Genomic DNA, 22,871 nt, shown 5'->3' on the forward strand with positions numbered 1-22,871 from the left:
TGAGGGTGAAAGAGCAACTTAGCTACAACTCATGAAAAATCGATTAAACGTTACAGTTAACTTGCTCTTTTTTATAGTATGTGCGCATATATTAGAACATATGTTTGTTTTTACCCGTCTTCAGCTAATTTATATCTTTGCCTGCAGTGAACTCACACGCTGCATACGAAGGTTGACAAGACAAAGTGAAAGTTAGAAATAATAGGAAGGAAAGAAGCTGTTAATAACTGTTACAGGATCTGTATATTTAAAGAAACTGAAATAAAAAAAAGATTTTATTACATTTTTTCCATAATAATGATTTATTTACTTAATAAAAAGAAATTGTTGGCTTCTTTAATGAAAGCTGTCAGATTCCTCAATAAGATTATTGATTTAAACGGCAACAGTTTCAAAGTCATTAATTACATATTTAAGTTTCCTAGAGGGTAGTTTTGGAAGGAAAGAATTCTGATGAGACTTCTGAACGACTTATCAAAAATGCATCCTTTTTATTCATTTGATGATTCAGAAAGTTACCCAAATTTCCTTTCAAGAAGGAAAATACGAATAAATGTGCTAAATGGAAAACTTAAGAAGTCTAAAACAACACAAAGTATAAAAGAAGTAATACTAATTAATTAATTATAACAGGTACAGGTTGAAGCAACGTAAGCACTTATACATTTCCGAAGGTTTATGTTAGGTGTTGTTGGGCCTTGAGAACTGTTCATCCTCGCCCCTGTTTTGAAAGGGAACACCCTGGGAGTGGTCCGAGGGTCTCCCGTCTCTTTTCCTCTGCAATCAGCCACTCGAATGGACTTCTGGATCGCCGTATATTTTGAGTGCGCCCCTTGCCTCGCAGACACTATACACTCACAAGCAACCATGCTTTCTCTGAGATTCGGACCCAGACCCATCGGTAGGGCAGTCAGCGTCACTAACCATTATATCGTCTGGGCGGCTTAATTCTAGCACCCAACATAATAATTCACCTAACGCCGCTTTCAGTGGCTAAAATATAATTTCAAGAGAATAAAAATTCTTTGCGACATCTATTTAAATATCCTGACAAAGGTCAGAAAATACAAGCATTGCTCTGTTCATTTATTGAATAAGCATTTCTGTAATGGCTTGAGCAGTAAAGTTATATTTTTTATTAAATTTGTAAGGTTAGTATCATTATTTTCATTGACCGTTATTATGATTTAGACCTTTGAAAAAACTTTTCCTTTCACTTTCATCACCAGAATGCAAATCAGTTAGAGAGTATGTAAGTCGAGAGTTTTCGATTGTAAGATAGAGCGTGTTTCTGCCCCTCGAGGCCATATTACTAGATTTCGCTAGTTCGGATAAGATTGTAATTTTTGGGCTTTACATTATTGCTACGCCGGGGAGAAGTTTTGAGCCAATTTCACATTAAATCAAATGTGCAGTCTTTAACTACTAGGCTTAGTTTTAAACTTGTATTTAACTGTTACTTTAAGCTTCACCGCCCCAAGCAGTATGTGTTTTGTTAAACACGAGTCGTGCGTTTATGTTAAAATTCTGATTTAATAAAAGGGTTATAAGGTATTTCTCCCGCCTTTTTGGCATGCCTTCGTGGTGTGGTGGTCTGCACGCTGGGCGCGTATTCCAGAGATCTGCTATTCGATTCCCGGAGAAGGTGTTGCTAGTTTTTCACTTCTCCTGCTTCCAAAAAAATCCTAATATCTCTACAGGGTGTTTTAAAATTTTTCAAGACTATGTATTTCTTTTCAGACGAAGCGATAATTCAAGTCCAAGTCTCCAAGTCTTCGCTCCAAGTCTGTTAGGAGTTCGATGCTAGTTTACGCTACCAAAGAAAATTTTCAGAATTGTACAAATTTGAAATATCGAAAGCAATAAAATTTGCATTATATTTACTATACTTTCTTATTCGTAAGTGATGGAACCTAACTTTGCAGCAATTCTCATTAAAGTTACCGGCCAGATACAGTATTAACATTTTCTATCTTGAATATTTAGAAACGGTTATTAAAAGTTGATTAATGTAGTCTAAGGCTTTTAATAGCTTTTCTTTTCAAAATATAAACAGAGCTTAGGCATCTAATGTTAAAATTCAGAAAAACTATGACTTCAGTCTCATTAGCCTGATATTCAGTATCAAAGAAAACTACTTTTAAAGGCATAGCAAGTCATACTTTTAAAGTGCACCCTAAATGCATGCGATTTATTACATAATTAATTAAATGTAATTCATCATTAATTTCATCTGATTATTATGAAATAAGATTATCGTAAGTTTCTGCATGCTTCATTATGATTAATGTTTTATCATATTCCCCCATTCAAGTATTTTTAATCACAACACGTCTTAATGATTGAGACATGTACATTCACAGAAGATCGGTTCGCCACTTTAAGCTGGGCATCTTGATCTAATTATATCTTGTAGACAAGAAGATGTATACGGAAATAAATCCAGTCATTAGTACATTTCTGGTGATAAATAATAAACTCTTATTAAATAAAGTACTCTTAGTTTCGAAGAGTTACTCATTCGCATTGTATCTTAAAGAGGACAAAATGACAAACTTTCTAATATCTAAAAATAATATTAAAACTTTTGTCTCTAAAGAAAATTTTTAATTATATTTATTTCAAGAAAAATAAAGATATTAAAGGCGAGTCAAAAACAATGTCAAAGAATCGCTTCACAAGTATATTCTTAGCGTTCAAGCGTCTTCGTAAACAGGAGGAATAAACTAGAAATAAAATACCGAAGTTATACGGGAAACTGGTAAAACCATACGAGGGGACTTGAAGTCTTGAGAACTTCATGAAATCTTTTATCAAACCTTCTTATCAAAAGGTGTGAACAGTTTCCATAACTTATAAATTAAAAGTGACTTTATATTTTACAACAATGGTGGCCAAGTGAAAAGTTTTCTGCGAAGTTTCCTTTCCTAGAAAAAATAATGTCTCTTGTACCATCTTAGTGCCGCTCTTAATCTGCCACACTATAAGAAATTTTGCACTAATGCACCAAATCTAGCTCATTTGTAATATGTGTAACATTAAAGTGATTATCACTTTGACGTATGGCGACTTACGGAAAATACAAACTTTCTTCCTATTCCTCAGGGAAGAGTCTGAGCTGAAGGTAGGGTTGCAGAATTATTACAAAGAGCGGAAATGATGGAAATGAAAATATTAGAAATTTTCATGCAAACAGTTTTAAAGATATGCTTGTGTTCTTGCGTTAACCAAATTTTAGAGAATCAAAACGAGTAAATAATTTCAGAAATATCGACTAGCCTTTAATTTAACTAATTTTTAACAGTAAGTTAAATTTAAATTATACTTTTCTCACTTTTAATGACTAAGATTCTAAAAAAAATTATTTCTACGAATTTAAAATTATTTTCTAGAAGTTTGAAAGAAATCAAAGAATTTTGAGACCTTTGAACCTTAAGTCCTAACTGTAAAGTCAAAATGTAAGTACATAATCAATAAATGAGAAATTTTCTGAAGTATCTGCCTTTAATTTTCATTTTATAAATCATTTCGTAGCTCATATTTAAACATCTCTATAATATTCTCACCAACTAGTTATTTGCATTTAATAAGAATTCTATTAATTTTTTCAAGTTATTGCTGTCACAAAATCTCATTTGAAACGTTTTTTTACGTTTCTGAGAGCTTAGACCCTAAATTTCCCTTCCCTTGGTTTCAAATTTAACTTCGTAACTCTAATTTAAGTACTTCAGTGGCATGTGAAACACTGAATATTGTAGTAATTTTAAAACACAGTTGCTCCAGAAATGTAACAAATCATTTTTAGAAGTATTATAAATATATATATATTTTTTAAATCAAGCTCCCACTTCTGCTTCTGAGTGCTAAGTATAATGTGTAATTTGAATTTTTAGTCCAAAGGGGCTTTGTCTCTGAAGGACTATTGTTTTCGTTTTGCGATTTTGCGTTGAATCACTGTAAACAGCGAATCCCTTTTCAAACTGTTGCCACCAAATGTTAGAGTCCATAACTTATAACTTATAAATTAAAATCATTGCATATATATTGCATTATATTTGAAGAAATTAAATAATGAAAAATCTGCATAAATGTATGTATATTTCTCGCGTTGTGATAAAACAACGGTACATAGAGCCATCGAATTTTGAATGACGTAATCCTCCTACGAATAGGCGCATGTGACCAATTTTGAAATTTGGAATTTGTTTTATTATCGATTTCGTATTTTCTAAAACTTTAACGAATATTTGAGTAACAAACTCAACGATTTAAAAGAGAGCAATGGCAACACTCTACGGGGGGAAAAAACCTTTTTATCTCCAACGCGCGGAATTGTGTTTCGGAAATTCTAATGGTATACTCATTTTAAAATTATTTTGCGACATTGCTATTGAACTGAATTTTATGGTTTAAGTGCAAAGAACATGATATTTGATAAATAAAGGTAGCACATAAAACGTTAACAAAACGCCCCTTTAGACGTAATTTAAAATCTGAAACCTTTCAGATTTTTTTTCCAGTATTAAGTATTTGAAGAAAATAAAAGATTTCTGCTTTTCCGGCGGAAAGAAATTTCAAATCTTTATGAGAATGATAATATTAAAAAATTCTTACGTTAATAATTATCTGAGGCAATAAAGAACATTATCTAAGTTTTAAAATGGATGGAGTCGGGTAACTTGTTTCAGAGAATAAGCATTTCGAAGGAGTACATTAAACTTCAAGCGGAACTAAGATCCATGTATTTAAAAAAAAACTAAAATAAGCAATAACTCTTTTAAAAAGATCGCTTTTCGTGTTAGGTAGAGAAAGATACTATACCATAGATACAAATTTCGTATTTCATTGCGATTAACTGCGACATCACCAGTGTACTTTAAATGAGATTCGTTCAGTGAGAAGAAAATACAGCTATTTTATTCATCAAGTTACATTTTCTGTTATAACTCTTATTTTCCACTATCTGCATAAGTACATATTGATATAATTTTGTTAAGCAGATTTCAATTATTAATTTTAATTATTAATTTAGATTTAATTTATTAATCATAAGTAATTAAAATTTACTTATAATTAATAGCTTTCGTTTTATTAAACGGCAATAAACGTATTAATTAAGATTAGAATATTTTGATTGAGATCTCATAAGTGGTAAATTTAAGTTATATTTTTCTTATTTATAGAATAAAAGTCTGAAAACTGGCTTATGAGGGAGGTTTTAAAATGAATAAAGGAATTTCGAGACCTCTGAGTTGTAAGCCGAAACTATAAAGCTATAAGTAAATAACTAATTTTGACCATTTATTCTAATAATAAGCATATTATAAAGACGTTTGAAACATAGAATATGGTTAAGAAACTTCAATCTAGAAATATGCATTAGAAACCTCAACACAGAATATTCTCAATCAGACTAGTTTAATCCGCAGTTGGGCAAAATGTGATTGGAATTACAGTTACATTGTAGTTGTAAATGAAGAATGTAATCGCTATTACAGCTTCAGTTACATTGTAACTGTTAATTGGAGAAGAAATTGCAATTACATTGTAATTGTTATTAGGTGTCCAATTACTTTGTAATTGCAATTACAATGTAATTGTTTTTTTTTTTTCGAGTTACAAGTACAATGTTATTGCATTAAATTGTATTTATAATTACGTTGTAATTGTGAAATCTAATTACAATTAGAATGTAATTGCAATTATCATTACAAACTAATTTTATTTCTGTAATTACAATCGCAATGTAATTGCAATTACATTGTAATTGTAATATAATCTAATTACAATTTCATTGTAATTGTAATTGTTAAGGAAGAGCATGGTCTTTTTTTAATAATTAATAAGAAATAAAGCAGGAAATTTTTATTCCTCTCCGTTTAAACAAAGGTATTCGCAATAAGACTAAACTAAGTTACATAAACTCATCCAATTGAATCCCTGATCGCCTTACTAATAGAAAATTTATTCTGATCCATAATCACCATGCTTACTTTCTATGTGTACTGAAATTTTCTTTAATAGTATATATTACGAATTAGTTTATTATTAAATACAACACATATTTTCAATAAATAATTAAGCATTATTTACTTAAAATTGAATACACTTGTATGAATTATTTTCCACAGCTTCAGGTAAAAATAAATAAGCATAATTTTGCTAAGTGTCTATAGATTACCATTCCGGCAGAAGGTTAGGTTAAATGGGTTAGATTGTTGCACACAAATGCTCTCTGTCTAAGCAGAGAGATGCTTTTGTGGAAACTTGTGATGAGAGATGCTTTTGTGAAATTGGCTCGCATTCATATTTCATGTGGGGAAAATCACGAAAAAGCCCTTATAGTCTGCTCGGTTAGCCGAGATTTAAATCCGGGTCAAACTACTAATGTTAGCGATATTAGCGCTCTGTCGCTGGTGGCCGCTGAATACAGACTAATGGCCGTTTATTCCATCCGATATCGTCATATATAATTATTGAATGAACTCCCAACTACAGTAATGATACTTACCATAAAGTAAGCCTTTTTTAAATATAACTCATATTTTCAATAAATATTTAACATACGTAACAGTTTTACGAGTTGATGCACCTGCACGAACTATTTTCATAGCTTCCGGTAGAAGTAAACGAGTATGATATTAAGATTAAAAGTCTGAAGATGATAACTGCCGTCAGAGTAAAAGCATTATTTTCTATCCTATACGATCCTTCTTAATTATTATGTGAACTCTAACGTATAATAATGGTATTAACTACGAATTAAGCTTGTATTAAAATCAAAGCATATTTGCAATAAATAGCTGACGGAAGTTTTGCTTCGCAGAATAGCTGAAGGAAGTTCGCAGAACCACGGACCTCTGCAAGTCAAATCCCAGGGTTCCGAGAGTGAAGATAAAAGTTCGAAAGCTAAATTATACAGCACTTACACTAGCTGACTAGTGTTTCTGAACTAACAAATAAAAAATACATTTAGTTTGTAGAGTCATGAGGTTTTTTCTTATTCTGGAGACGTGAAAAATGCACAACGCCTTTGCTGGGATTCCAACTCCGGACTCCCGTATACGAGAAGAGTCAACACCTGTTAACAGAAGACAGCCAGGACACTGAAGCGACAGGAAGCTCTGACGTCACAGATAGTCGTCTGACCCACCTCGCTCCTTCCAACAAGCTGAAAGCCCCGTAATTGAGGGACGAACATGGAGCGATTATTTCCATAAGTGACAAAGTTTTAATACTGTCTCGTGCTTTTAGAATTTCATAGGATGCCTCACAAATGTGCTGTAGCTACATGTCGTGGGTTGCTGTTCAAGTTCCCAAATGAGCCTGAACTCGGGATAAAATGGATAAGAATTCTACGGCAAAAAGATGTCTTTCAACCTGCTAAACATATCAGAATAAGTTCGCTTTTGCTGCATTTTTTATGTTTTGATTCTTTATCAATTTTTTATTACTTTTATTGATAAGTATGTTATGTTTATGCTTTCGTTATTTTCAATAAATAATTAATAAAATATTGAAAATTAATTTTGATTTGTGGGAAAGAAGTTTATGGTTAAAAGATTTAAATCTTGTCTGTTTAAATCATTGCAAAGAAATATTTTTCTTCAAAGTTAAAAATTTTAATCATGAAAATTGTAATATTAACTTTCTCTTATTCTTCATTTAAATAAAGATAAACACGAATGAAATGAAGTTCTATATAACAGGAAGAATTATAAATTTAGTAGTTACATAAAAGCCAATAATTTGTAAATGCTTTCTAGTATACTGTGTAGGCAGATTTTTGTAATTATTCCAAATTCATCATAATTTTTATGACAAGGAGCTACCAAATAATGATAAAAGGTTTCATTTTAAAATTTTCATAATGATGTATATAAGTTTGGTATTATGTATTTAAGGTAATTAATTATATCCGATTATCAGTGTTTGTTATAACGATTTATCTCAATTATATAAATTTCTTTAAATATAAATAAAACTGTAATCATCAGGGTGAGCATTCTAGACATTACAAATTACTTAAAGAAATTATATATATAATTGAAGTCATATTACTGACTTTTTAATTGGTATTTAGTTACGAAAATACTCATTTAAATCATAGGGCTCATTGACAGCTGTTACTAAATATCAACATACATGTAACTATTGTAATCACAACAAGATAATTTTTGAATATTTTGTTTTATGGGTGTGTGAATTGCATTTTTGAGCGAATGAAATAATAACAGAAATCGAAATGTATGATGAGAAATTAGCAAAGTTAATTAAAGCCCCAATTTCTATGCCACGTCTGAAAAAAGGATGCTTACCTTCTCGATTTCCTGATGGGCCATCTTACATGCCATCAAATTCTGTATCGAGAATGTCACTAGAAAAGAAGAAAGCTGGTTTAGAAGAGAAATACCTGAAGAAAACAATAGAAAAAAGTTTGAAAACGAAAGAAAAGTATGATAATGAGGGATCATTTGAAGTTTAAATGAATTCAATAAGTGCCTAGAACATCAAATTTTAGAAACATTTTGGGCGACTATGTGTACGGAAAATTCAACTATGTTAATTGATATTTTAAGTGACCCAGCTCCAGAAATTCAGAAATCGGAAGTAATAAACGAAGATTTATTAGTATGTATTTATATTAAAAATATCGCTGTAAAGCCTATTTGTAAATTTGTTTTCCCTTTAAAAATTAGTAATATAAATATGTTTCTAGAAGTACTAAAGGAAGTTGAAAGTCTGTCTCATAACTATCAAAATGATGAATATATTAAGAATTCTATACAAATTGTGGATGCTATGCCTTCAAAATTGAAAAGAGTATTACCTGAAAAAGAATCTAAACTAAACTTCCTTTCAGAGCAAGTAAATATACTAAATGTAAACAAAGAGAAATATCGATATACTCCAGATTTACTTATTTTTTGTAGATTTTTAAACTCGATCTCACCACATGCATACAAGGTTTTACGAAATTCAGGTTACACTAGTGTTCCCCACCCTCGTACTATTCGTAGAATTTGTTCAAATTTTTCTGTTAATCCTATTAATGAGCAATTTAATGATGACTTTTTAGGATATGTTAAACAAAAATGCAAGGATTTAGGAGGAAAATGATAGAACTGTAATTATTATGCTGGATGAAGTACGTATGAATTCATGTTTCAATTTTAAAGGAGGAAATTTGTGTGGCATGGCCTGCAACTGTGAAAAAGCTACTACAAGTGCTTATATTTTTACGATTATTATCACCTTTCAAATTATGTGGCACATATATTTGGCCATATTACAAGTTAAATGATTAAATGCTGAGGATCTGTATCATTATCTTAAGTAGTTATTATAATTTTTTGATATGGGCGTGTACTGTTTTATATTCAGATCAATTGAAATATTCATTTCCTTGCATTTAATTTGTTGTTGTGTAAAAAAGTGTCTGGGTTGTGTTTTAAGTAGCCACTACGTTTATCATTTGGATATAATTTAGGTGTTAACACATGGTAAAATATTTTATGAAGGTAGCAATTATGTGTTTTAACATGCCGACAAAAATGACAGATTTGTAATAACTCTTACTATTACACTGGGAATTTGCTTGGATAAGGGGTGTCTCAAGTTACGAACACTCAATTCACAAACATGTATTTTGATATTACCTGTGTCCTATAATTAACACTCAAGGCTTTCTGAAAAAATCGTCTTGATTTTTGTTTTTTTTTCTTTCTTTCTTTGGATGATAGCTTAATAGCAAGTAACTTAGAAGACCCTGATTTTAGCTTGTAAAAATTACAACAAAATTGTGTTACAGGCAGTGACTAGATACTTTCAAATTGGATACTGGTGCATAGGTAAACGTTTTTATTTTTTTCTATATTTAAAACATTAACTGATAGTCCCTTACTTTACATAACATCAATAAATGTTTTTACATATACTGGTGATGCTGATGTCCACTTGCTGTTGAATGTACATCTTTATATGCTTCGTAGATAATACTAAATATAATTAAAATAAAAAAGCCTATAAAATTTATTATCATTTGTGCACCTGAAGGCAATGGACAGTCTTTTCAAGAATTTGACCGATATTTCTTCATATTATGGCAATATCATAATACATTGTGAAACTCTTAACGGCTGTAAGAAAACGTTAATAACGGTGTTTCAAATTGCAAGACAAAATGGATTGAAATTCCACAAATTGAAGCTTCAAGTTGCAGTACCAAAATTTAAATACACTCATGGAAAAAAAAATCAACGCACCAAGAAGGAGTCGTCAAAATGAAACGAAATTTTACATACGTAATGACTACTTTGATATAAGTAAATGATAAAAAAATCAAAGAAAAAGGATAATTTATTTCAGAGAAAAAGGCAAAAGAACGGAGGAGTTAATACTCCGTTGGACTCCCTCTAGCGCGAATGCACGATGCGATACGATCGGGCATTGAGTCATGCAAGTTCTGTATGATGTTTTGAGACATTTCGTTCCATATTTGCTGTAACCTTGCCTCTAGTTCGTTCAAACTCGTGGGATGCCCAACTCGTCGTCCCAAATGATCCCAGATATGCTCGATTGGAGACAAATCTCGGGATCGGGCAGGTCAGGGAAGGATAGTAACAGTGCGGAGACAGTCTTGTGACACCCTTGCCGAAGCCGAGCATTGTCTTGTTGAAAAATGGCTCCTGGGAGCCGTTGCATGAGTGGCAATACATGTGGTTGCAGGAATTCATGAACATACCGCTGGGCTGTTATGGTGCCACGGAACAATACTAGGGGTGACCGTGTATTGTAGGCAAGGGCACCCCATACCATCACACAGCTGTGGGAGCGATGTGTCGCTGTACAGCAAAGGCAGAATTGAGGCGTTCACCACGGGCTCTCCACACACGAACGCGATTGTCATCACTGCCGAGATTGAATCTGGATTCGTCGCTAAAGACGACCTGGTTCCATTCCGCCGCAGTCCAGGTTCATCGTCCTCGACACCACTCCAAACGGAGGCGTCGATGGGTGGGCATCAAGGGCAGCACACGTAATAGGAGCCGCGATACCAACTGTCCTTCAGCCAGGTGCCTTCGTATGGTTCGAGAAGACACAGGAGCCCCTAGTGAAGGTGAGACCTGTGCCCGGATGACGGCCGATGAAGCAGTTTGCTGTACGCGTGCATTTCTTACGATGTGGCGGTCTTCTCGACGACTGGTCTGTCGAGGGCGTCCTGAGCCTGGTCTTCGTGTACATGACATCTCTCGGGTCTACTAGTCCCAACACCTCCTCACAACGGCCTAATTGACGAGCTACTCGCCTAGCTGACCACCCAGTCTCAAACTGCGACAACTGCTCATATTGTCTTCAAACACGACGTAATGGCATGTCTACCTCAGATCTTCATTTGTAAATGATTCAGCACACTCAAACAAGCTTTGGTTACCTGTTTTATACTCCACAGAGTACGACGTTCAACGCCGTCTACCGGCTATACGTAATGCGCAATCATGCTGCATTTCTAATCATTTGCATATCTCCCCGATATGTACCTTCATTGCAAGTTTGGTTACGATCCCGCAATTATTTCTTGGTGCGCTAATTTTTTTGTCCATGAGTGTATTTAGGTCACGTAGTCTCATCTAATTGTTTCTGATGAGAGCCAGGCAACACAAGCAATTTCGAAATTTTCATACCTATTAATAAATAAGAATTGATGAGATTTCTGTGTATGGCAATATGCTTAATGAGATTTCTGTGTATGGCAATATGCTTAATGAGATTTCTGCTTCAATTTTGACAAAAAACTTTTAATAATTTATTGAAAGAAAGAGATCAGCTGATCCTGTTATTTGTATGGTATAACTTGGGTATTACATTGTTATTCTGACTGTTTGCACAAAACTGTAAATAAAAATTTAATATTTTTCACTTGTTAAGCTTTATTTTCAAAGTTCAGATATATAACCAACATAATATAATTAAGTACATATACAACTAATATTATTGGTTCTACGGATTTAAGAAATAATTTTAAATTGCACATTGAAATATTTGCTGAGGAAACCTCTAATACACTAATTTATTTGAAACTTGCAAGATACATAGCGCATTATAGTTAAAATTTAGTACATTTCTATACTATTTTCTTTTACAGAAAAATTACTGATTTGAAGAAAAATGAAATGATAAGTAGTAGTTTGTATGCAGATAATTTGTAAAACCTTTTTATACATGAATATTGGAAAAATATAGGGCAACTTTTAAGAAAGGCAACTTTAAATATTAAATTATGAGGAAAAAGTCAGAAATTCCTTTTTGAGTTAGTATGGTGGATCCTTATCATAGGTATTATAGCACATGGCTTAGCAACGTTTCCTATTTTGAAAAGAATTGAATTTTAACTTTCCTATTCGAGTATAAAGAGTAAGATCTACTTCCAAATGCTAAACAGCTGAAATGCAGAAATCATAACTTAAATTTACGGTGTCTTATAATTTACAGACACGCATTTTTTAATTTGCTTCCATTTTCTTTGTATTTTTCTTATATAGTTAATTTAGGCTTTTAATTCTATACGAAAATTTCATATTCATTTCTTTAATTGATGTCATGTCAGACATAGTAGCAGAGGAGGTTGGTTCGCCACGGACGAAATAATTTGGTGGCGCCATTTTCATGTGAAATAATATCTGATGGAGGTTAGCCCTGTGGTTCGTTCATAAAAGACAATACGATTCTGAATTACCATATGGAATTAAGTTAAGAAGAAAAATAGATTTTTCTGTAAATCAGGTATCCAAAGACATCACCGCGAGATTTCAACAGCTACGCACTTTTATACCAGTTTCATTCCTTCAAAACTTGAATAATGCGAATATCAACTAAATTGTGATCTCGGTGCATTAAACCTTCGAGGGTTGCGAGATTAAGCAATTCTTTCTTTCCAAATACGCGCGATATCTGTCAGACGTAAATTTGTAATACGAGCTGCGTTCGTTTGCGCCCACTGTGATGCGTAACTGGAATATAAGCTGAGCTCGTTGAGGACCTCCAAAAGGTTAATAAGAAAGAATTCCTCGGTTAAAGAGAAGTGTTTCAAAGTTTTATTTCCATTATTATTATTGCTAAAGAAAACGAAACAAGAATGTGGAAAGTGGGTCCTGTTGACGTTTTGCTATTTGTTCTAAAATACAGTTCTTCAGATAATGTAATACTGATGAGAAATTTTTCACAATTGCTGTGCTTCTAGGTATGATAGGAGGTTTTTAAATAAAAATCATTTTAGAAATGCAAATGTTTATTTTTCTACATTTAAGAAACAATCCTGTACTATCAGCACAGTTCTCTGTAATAGGTGGTTTTGCAAAAAAATACAATAATAATAATAATAACAATAATATACTTTTAAAATGATGGAATTAAAATTGCATTCGTGTTTCTCAAAACTTACTCTTATTAAATGCTGCTGTTAAGAGTAAGTTTTGAGAAACATGAATGCAGCCTTTTGTCAATAGATGACGCTGACCGTTGCACTGGATTTCTGACGTCAGAATTACGGTTTGCTACCTTTGGCAGGATCACGGAGTATAATGATATACTCCTTGGATCATTATACTCCGTGGGCAGGATTCTCGCATTTCTTTCCTGTTATTTACTTATGGGCCATTTCGTTTCTCGTTTCTGGAAGCTTGATCGCCCTCTAGCTTGAAGAATTTCGACTTTAATTAACAATTTACTATTTTTCCTTATTTCTTCTTACTTTTGTGGCCACATTTTAACATTTATTGAATTAGCCATTTTTTTCACCCGCGCTCAAATTTATTCAAACTCGTAGAGCAAGACGCCAGCTTGAACAGTTTTTGCATTCTTCAACACATTCCCCCCCCCCCATGTTGTACTAAGTCAGGTTTATGCCAACGGTCAGTCACTTTTCATTGGCTCTTTCCTCATGACGTTTCTTCCCCTTTTTACATCATACTGCCTAGTTGGTTAGCAGCTTACTTGCTCGAGGCTTTCAGCCCCTTTCTGAGTTTGCATTGTTACGGCAATGAAGACATCGACGATCCAGATCTGGTTTTTAAAAAATATTTCTTTCCCTTGTATTGATTTTTGGTCTTAGCAAGACCCTTACAAAAAATTTATTTGGTTTATTATAATTTTAAATTTTAAATTTAATTTTTGGTACTTTCACAAAGTTTAAACTCTATAAGCTAGTAGGTCTTCCCATAAAATCTTGCATATTTTGACTAATAGCAAATCGCTATTTATTTTATTTTGTACATTGGCATTACCAGTCCATTATCTATACTTATTATTACAACTTAACGTGTTTCTTCAAGCGGACGCGTCGGGAAATTGGAACAGAGAATTAAGACTAAAGTTTATGGCGAAGTTTTTTCAATTAATTTATAAAAAGTATTTCGTATACAGTTTAAATTGTCTGTTTCGGCGAAACGCGATATGGAGTTAGCTGGATTCGAAAATCATTTCCCCTGAAGAGCCATAATGAGATTCGAATTGGGCTAATCTACCATTTACCGCTTCTTTGTTTTTGTATTTTTGCTTAAGTCATTTGTCGCACTTAATTCTAATGTTTAAAATATGCCTTACTTTGATCAGCATATTGCTTACAATTAGTACTGAATTTTATTTGTAAATATTCAAGTGTTTATATTGTTTATTTAATCTTTATTACACATTTCATTGCGCTTTATTTTACTTATGTTAATATTTTCACGGAACCACAGTATCTAAGCAACTTTTTAGCGTACGAACTAGGAATTTTCTTTTAACTTTTTTCTAAATTATGTATATATACGTATATATATCACCTTCAATCTCTATACGTATATGTTATATATAAACGTATATATAATATATACGTATATATATACGTATATGTTACCGTCAATGTAAGAAATGCCAGCATTCTATAGAATGCCTGGCGTTTTTATTACCTAGGCATTCTATAGAATGACAAATGCGCTTTAGGTAAAGTATGAAAAAAAGGTCATGGTAAGCTACTATTTAAAAGACGTTCATTCCTGAAAAATACAAATGCTATTTTGGAAAAATAATGAAAGACTGCAATTAAAAAACTTTTACTCTAATTACATAAAAAAAAATTAGTAAGATAAATTTTTATTCTTTATCTTACTGGAAATCAATAATACCTGACTGGAAATCAATAAATCCTGATAACAGGAATTAAGTTCAGAAAAATCATAGGTTTCAGAATCATGCCCTTCTTAATACCTTTTTTTTTCTTGCAGGGCTTACAAAGGTGAGTGTACAGTTCAATATCATTCCGTATAACATTTTTGCATTTGATTTAAAGTTCCTTCAACATTCTGTCACGACCTCTGTGCCTAACAGCCAAATGAATTTCATGAAGTACGGGAAATAGCTGACGCCTCCTTTGACAAGACACATGAGTTTACTTTTGTTTTCCACAAACATCACATCATAGCGATTCTAACATCACATCATAGCGATTCTAACATTACATCATAGCGATTCTAACATCACATCATAGCGATTATTATTTATTTTATTATTTAATGATAATTACAAAGTATGAATGTTTACCCTTTATATTTGGCCAAAGAACTTATAGAAATATTATTTGTTTATTTTCTTAATATATTAAAGTACGAAAAACATAAATCGTACTGTTTATATACAACAAAATTATTGAATCTTTGAATAAAATCCAACCCAAGTATCTATATCAAATAGTGAAAGGAAGGTTAAGTACGGCACTAGCGCGTAGAGTATGGCCGATGCTATTCGCACCAGCGGTGCGATTAGCCGCTTGAGCTATTCGCACCAACATTAACCACGCATGCGCATTAAGTTGTTGGATCCGTCATTTGAACCCAATCGAAAAGAACAGATTCTACTTGCTTGCTTAAATGCTAATTGCTTATGCTTATATTAGCCCAGTTGAGCTTTAATAAGCTATATTGATCTAATCCCCTAAGGACAATCAGAGTGTCAACTATCAGCTAGTTCCCAGACTGAAAATAGGAGCAGGTAAGGAAAAGAAGACCCATCGGCCATAGTGAGAAAAAGTCCGATCATCAAAGTAACTTAACTCTCACCCCTGAAACAAGAGTAATAATCACGTGTAAACAGATTCTACGTACGCGAACTGCCTATAAAAAAGTGAACTGTAGTGAATCTTGTTTTTTTAAAGGTGGGTTATTACTTAACGTAGTTTATCATTTTTTAAGCGTTGGCGACTTTCAAAAGTTTAGAAAGGAAAATGGGTGTCTTTTCTTATATATATATATGTAATAATAAAAGCAAAGGAAATGACGGAACATTAGATGCGTGATTAGACCCATATTGAAGAAGATTTTGATTGCGTAGTATGCTAGTAATCAAACTTGGTAACATCTAAAGAACTTGGCAGTCGAGGCAGTTTTAATTCCATTTTTATTTCCAATTGATATTTGTGGCCACAATCACTTGGCACTCTAGTCGTGCCTTTCCACAGAAGATTTACATTTTTGATATTGTTGGGATAGAAAGCAAGCCAGCGAAATTACACTTTAGCACGGTAGGGAGCAAAAGCTGAAGTGCGTAGTTATGAAAGATGGAAGCACGCGAAGAGAAAAGTTTTGGTTTACAATTCGGTGATTGGTTGTCAAGAGGCATCTGGTATTAACGGTTACGTAAGATCTCATGATTAATTTGCATGACGCAATGCAGATAAGTTATTACGATTTTAGAATAGAAAGGAAGAATTAATGTTTATAGTTATATTATAATTCTGATTCATACATTTTTATCTTACATATTTCCCCCCTTCAAAAAGAAAAAGGCTTAGCGACAGGGAAGCCTTTTTAAAGAGAAAGAGTTAAAGCACTAGCAAATGTAAAAAAATAAAAATAAATCATAAAATTTTTGTCCTGTAAAGTATAATTTATAAATATCAATTTTTTTTAATAAATTTTTAATTTTTAGAATCCTATTGAATTTTTCAACATTTCAGTCCAAAAGTCTTTTTGTTTGAGAGTTCACATAATCATAATTCTTCAGGGAAGGTTCTTGTTATCGCAGAATATCACAAAATAAACTTTTATATAACCATTACTTATAATTAAATGTAATGCACATAAATATTTATGATACTTATTTCTATACTGATAAATTATAATTTAACATCAGATTTTCAGAATTTATGGTTTCACCGTTATCACAAAATAAACTTTTACATAATCATTACTTATAATTAAATGTAATGCACATAAATATTTAAGATACTTATTTCTATACTGATAAGTTATAATTTAACATCAGATTTTCAGAATTTATGGTTTCACCGTTATCATCTTTCATTTACAATTCCTTTATTTTACCATACTGGAAGGCCTCGCAATACTTCTAAACAAACATATCCATCAATAGGGCTGTCCTCTTGAGCCAACCAGTGTGTTCTAGGCACTCGTGGCCCAGGGTGCCTAGGCAGTTACTTGAAAAGGCCTCCGTTCCTTGCATTAAGGTAACTGGCCTTTGAGAACTGCACTAATACATTCCATAATAAAAAATATATAATAATAATAATAATAATAATAATAATATAAAAAATTTACATGCATTCATAAAATGAGAGCCTCCAACATTATCTTGCATGAAGAGGGTACAAGGAACAACTGTACAGAGGTAATTACAGGCCTCTGTTGAAGGAACCAGTACACTCTCATCATACTATACTTAACACACAATAACCCATAAATTTTAACATGCATTTACCATAACTTCATATTACATATTTGTAATAATTTCACTTATTTTTTACACCTTTATTTTTAGAATAATTATAAAATTGGTATTCAAAATTCTCAACAAAATTTCAAAAACATAAAAACTTATCTTAATATCCTTCCCTATGAATAATTTAAATAGCTTAAAATTCGTTACTTAATTTGCTCACACATAATTATGAAAAATTAGAAAAATTAATGAACAAGAATTTCAATAATAATTTTTGAGCTGTTGCAAAAGCGGAAGTGCAAATAATTTTCTGTCGCACATACTTGCAAACACTAACTCAGATCGACCTTGAACCCGCTGTAATGCTTAATTCCTAAACGGTAATTCACTGATGATTTCTTTTTCACTAGGCATTCGAACTTCTCAATTTATTGAGAGATTACTTTCAATCTGTAACCACTACGCGTGATTATTTTTTGAAGCACTTGCAAAACACCACAGCAGAAGAATGATCTGTTATTTTTTTTAAACACTGAAAAAACAAACTTGATGATTCAACTTCTTTCACATTATCTTGGATTTATCACAAAACGATGATTTGAAGAGCTGAATTAAATTTTCCATTGAGGTTTCAGGCTGCAGGAAACTATCCTTACCGGCTTAATTGTCATAATAATAGCAAAGGAAATGACGGAACACTGTAGATGCGTGATTAGACCCATATTGAAGAAGATTTTGATTGCGTAGTATGCTAGTAATCAAACTTGGTAACATCTAAAGAACTTGGCAGTCGAGGCAGTTTTAATTCCATTTTTATTTCCAATTGATATTTGTGGCCACAATCACTTGGCACTCTAGTCGTGCCTTTCCACAGAAGATTTACATTTTTGATATTGTTGGGATAGAAAGCAAGCCAGCGAAATTACACTTTAGCACGGTAGGGAGCAAAAGCTGAAGTGCGTAGTTATGAAAGATGGAAGCACGCGAAGAGAAAAGTTTTGGTTTACAATTCGGTGATTGGTTGTCAAGAGGCATCTGGTATTAACGGTTACGTAAGATCGCATGATTAATTTGCATGACGCAATGCAGATAAGTTATTACGATTTTAGAATAGAAAGAAAGAATTAATGTTTATAGTTATATTATAATTCTGATTCATACATTTTTATCTTACATATATATATATATATATATATATAAAGGAACACATTTCCTTTTATTAAAGTATATATCAAAAAGGGCAGATTTTTAAATTTGGATTGTTTATCGTTTTCCTGAACGGTTGGAATAGTTTAAATGACTGGTTTGGGGGGGGGGAACAAAATCTTGTTTACATTTTTCGTACTTCTTAGAATACATTCAGCTTCAAAGATGTGTTTTGCACAATCAAGACTTTAATTCATTCCTCTTTAAAAATTTTCGTTTGAGAAAAGATAATAAAAATTATACAGGGGATTTTTGTGTAGAAAATTTAGACATGAAATAAGTTAAAAGCGATTAAATCAACTATTAAATGAATAATTAATCATATAATATTGGTTATTAACCAATTTTGTATGCCTGTTTATTTTTTATGGAAATACTTGGCATTTTCAGGACACAAAAAGTATTTCAAAGAACTTTGAAATATTAGTACAAACACATTAATAAATTAAATTGAAATAAGTGATGGGAAATAATTTAATGTAAGAGATTTAGATTTAAAAATTTGCACACACAAATGATTTATCAGAGTTTAGGTTTTATTTCATAAATAACTTTGATTTTGAAATATGGCATTTGAACCTATAAACATGTGTGGATACTGAAAAAGTGATGAATATTATAATTTTCAGTAAGTTTTCTTATTGAATAATAAATTCTGACAGTCCTATGCTATAGACAGCATTAAATCCCTATTTTATCTAATCATTTCTTGAACATTATCATGTATAAAGATTGACCTCGTCTTTGTAGCTGATAATTATTACTTGCAACCCACATAGCACAAAAACATCCTTGGGATATCCTGAGGATGTTTCTCGCGGGATATGCACACATCCTCAGGGCATCCTGGAATATCCCTTGAACCTCCTAAACGCATCCTCCCGAGTGCTTAATGTCACATCCCAATATATCCTCAGGACATCCTAACAAAATCCCACGACAGCGTACGGGATATTATTAGGATCTGAACTCTTACTTATTATATCCTCAGGACATCCCGAGATATCCACTAACCTCCTAAACACATCCCTTTATATCCTAAGAACATCCTATCTATGTCCCATCGACAGCGTGTGAGATGTTATTAGAATTTAAAGTCCTACTTACTACATCCTCAGGACATCCCGTAATATCCCAGTTCCCTCCTAAACTCATCCTCCCGAGTGCTTAATGTCACATCCCAGTATATCCTTAGAACATCCTCTCTATGTCCAACCGACAGCAAATGGGATGTTATCAGTATCTGAGATATTAGTTACAATATCCCTTTAACCTCTTAAATACATACTCTCAACTACTTAATGTTACATCCCAGTATATCCCCAGGAATCTTCTTTATATTCCAGTGAAAGTGTGTGAAGGTGTTGTGATAACCTAAAATCTACTTATTTTCCAGAGACAGTCACAGATCCTCCCTCTATAGTTACTATGGAAAAATAAGAAATTTTAAGACTATTTATACAATTTATTTTTCGAATTTCAATTTCAATTTATTTAATAATTTGTAAATATATCTAAAACTGAGCAAGGGACTTGAAATGAATTATTAATACAAACATTATAAGAGCAAATTTTGCTTTAAAATATTAAAAATCTTACGATCATTTTTAACCATTCAATTGCCCAAAACTGAATTCTTCAATATATTCATAATTAAATCATTCCAGAATTCAGTTCTGATTTCAGTTAATTTGTATTCAAAACACAATAATAAAATTAAGCATTTCTAATAACCTTGAAGTAGTGGACCAGATGTGTGTAAATTTTGAAATTCTGAACTTAAGTCAGTTACGTTGATTGAATCATTATTGATGGCTACAATATGATTGAACAGTTCATGAGTTTGTCTTGCAATTTACTGTAATGGAGCAGAAGATTTTCGAATCATTTTTTATAGGAGACATAGCTTTCAAATTTAAATGCACTGTAATTATCTAACGGCCCAAACATTTTACATCTTCACAAATATGCAGTGGGCAGTGAACATTATGAGAAATATACTGTGTTCCATAATAAAGCACAAAATTTACTACGAAGATATTTAACTGAGACTGTGTGTATTCATGAATTGCCGTCTAATTCTGTATTTTGCATAAAAGTCTAATCGAAATATATGGTAGTAAAAAATGATTATATAGCTTAAAATTATATAGCTAAAAAATAAGTGGGCTAGTGTACAGTAAAAACTGACGGTATTCTGTAGCTTTTCAATGTTTCAATTTTTTTACAGTCCTTGGTTTTCTTGCAGATTCAATTGGTATATAAGGCTTTAAAAACTGGTCAATTTTTTAAAAATTAGTTCAACATTTTTATGTGGTAATTGTGCTTGTAAGCTGCCTCCGCCTATCCAAATAGTAATAATTTTTTGCACTACTCCTAAGCACACAAGAAGCATAAAGTCTAACGGAATATTTATTAGTCCTATATATGGAATATTCCTTAAAATGGGATAATCGTTGTGGCAATCGTCATAAGTCAGTTCTTCTTGAGACATAAACATCGGTATTTTGACGTAGTACACCAACGGATCCTGGAGAACGTATCCTATTGTTAACATACTTTAAAAGGTATTTCCCCCCACCTTCTTGGCATGCCTTCGTGGTGTGGTGGTCTGCACACTAGGCTGGTATTCCAGAGGTCCACAGTTCGATTCCCGGCGAAGGCGGTTGATAATTTTTCATCTTGCCTGCTTCCAAAATAAATCCTAGTGTCTTCATAGTGGCACTCGAACTAAAAGGGTGATGGATGATGATTTCTCCTCACCCAGGATTTGGTGATTGGGTACCCTAGAAACTCCAGTCGCTCTTTAAAAGGGGGTATATATGGTATTTCTCGCACCTTCTTGGTGTGGTGGTCTGCACACTGGGCCAGTATTCCAGAGGTCCGCGTTTCGATTCCCAACGAAGGCTTTGTTAATTTTTCATCTTTCCTGCTTCCAAAAAATGCCCTATGTCTCTAAAACTTAACAACAATATTGCACTTCGAACAACTTCAATATCAAGTATGACCTTTAGTACACAAAATATATGATTTTGCTGACGCGTCACATATAATATATTTCATAGAAAATTTTATTTTATTTTCATTTCCGAAGTTAATACCTTCATTAGATAATTTCACAATTTCCTCGGTAAATTCTTTTAAAAATTCATAATCTTTTGGTTTTGAACTGCTCTAATATGCACCCACGATAAATGCTTTTCTAGTAGAATTCACCAAAATCGGGCAAAGTAAACTATTATTTGATTTGAAAAATATGGATAAACCATCAATATTTATTGCTATTTCTATACACGATAACTGAGGCAAAATTTGAAGGCTACGCAATTTTTTAATTTGATTTTCTAAGCCGAATTTCATTTGCCTTTTCTGTTCGAATGAAATAGATTCAGTACCTGTCTTACCAACTTCAAAACAAGTGTTATAGCTCGAAGTGCAAGGTATATGAATTTCATATTCCGAATCACAGTTTGAAATCGAACTTAAGGAATATGTTCTAGTGCGAAAATTCGGCAAAGGCTTTTTTACATAATTAAATGCTACTTCATCTTCTGACGAATCCGATAATATACGTTGATTTATTCTCCTATAAATCCGTCTTTTAGATAGATAAGATAATTTTTTTTAGTTCTGATCATTTTTGTAGAATAAAGGAAAATTTTTAAACTTACTTTTCGAACTCTTTCAATGTAACGCTTGTTTGTGAAGTCAGTTCTTAACTGGAACAGAATTTGGAACAACGGCAATTCTTCAGCAGAATAGCTGAATTCTAAAAATCAGAAAGTAAGTACGTGTACTTTTCCACTTTGTGCGGTTCTTCAAGGATATCACTATTACGGAGCAGTTAACACCCTTGGTGGTATTCTGCGTCCCTTGTCGTAAAGGGATGTTTCCCTTGTAGGGGAATACGAAAAAGGGAAAGTCTGACACACAAATCTGCCACGTTAACAAAA

General features: G+C 32.5%; 1 pseudogene; it reads right to left on the reverse strand.

The window, feature by feature from the left end:
* Positions 1–20,773: 20,773 nt before the first annotated feature.
* On the reverse strand, positions 20,774–21,981 carry LOC146993148 (uncharacterized; annotated as a pseudogene).
* Positions 21,982–22,871: the final 890 nt, after the last annotated feature.

This window comes from Stegodyphus dumicola, chromosome X1 (assembly GCF_044657685.1).
Source record: "Stegodyphus dumicola isolate Sdum_Otavi_A_Nest chromosome X1, ASM4465768v1".
NCBI lineage: Eukaryota > Metazoa > Arthropoda > Arachnida > Araneae > Eresidae > Stegodyphus > Stegodyphus dumicola.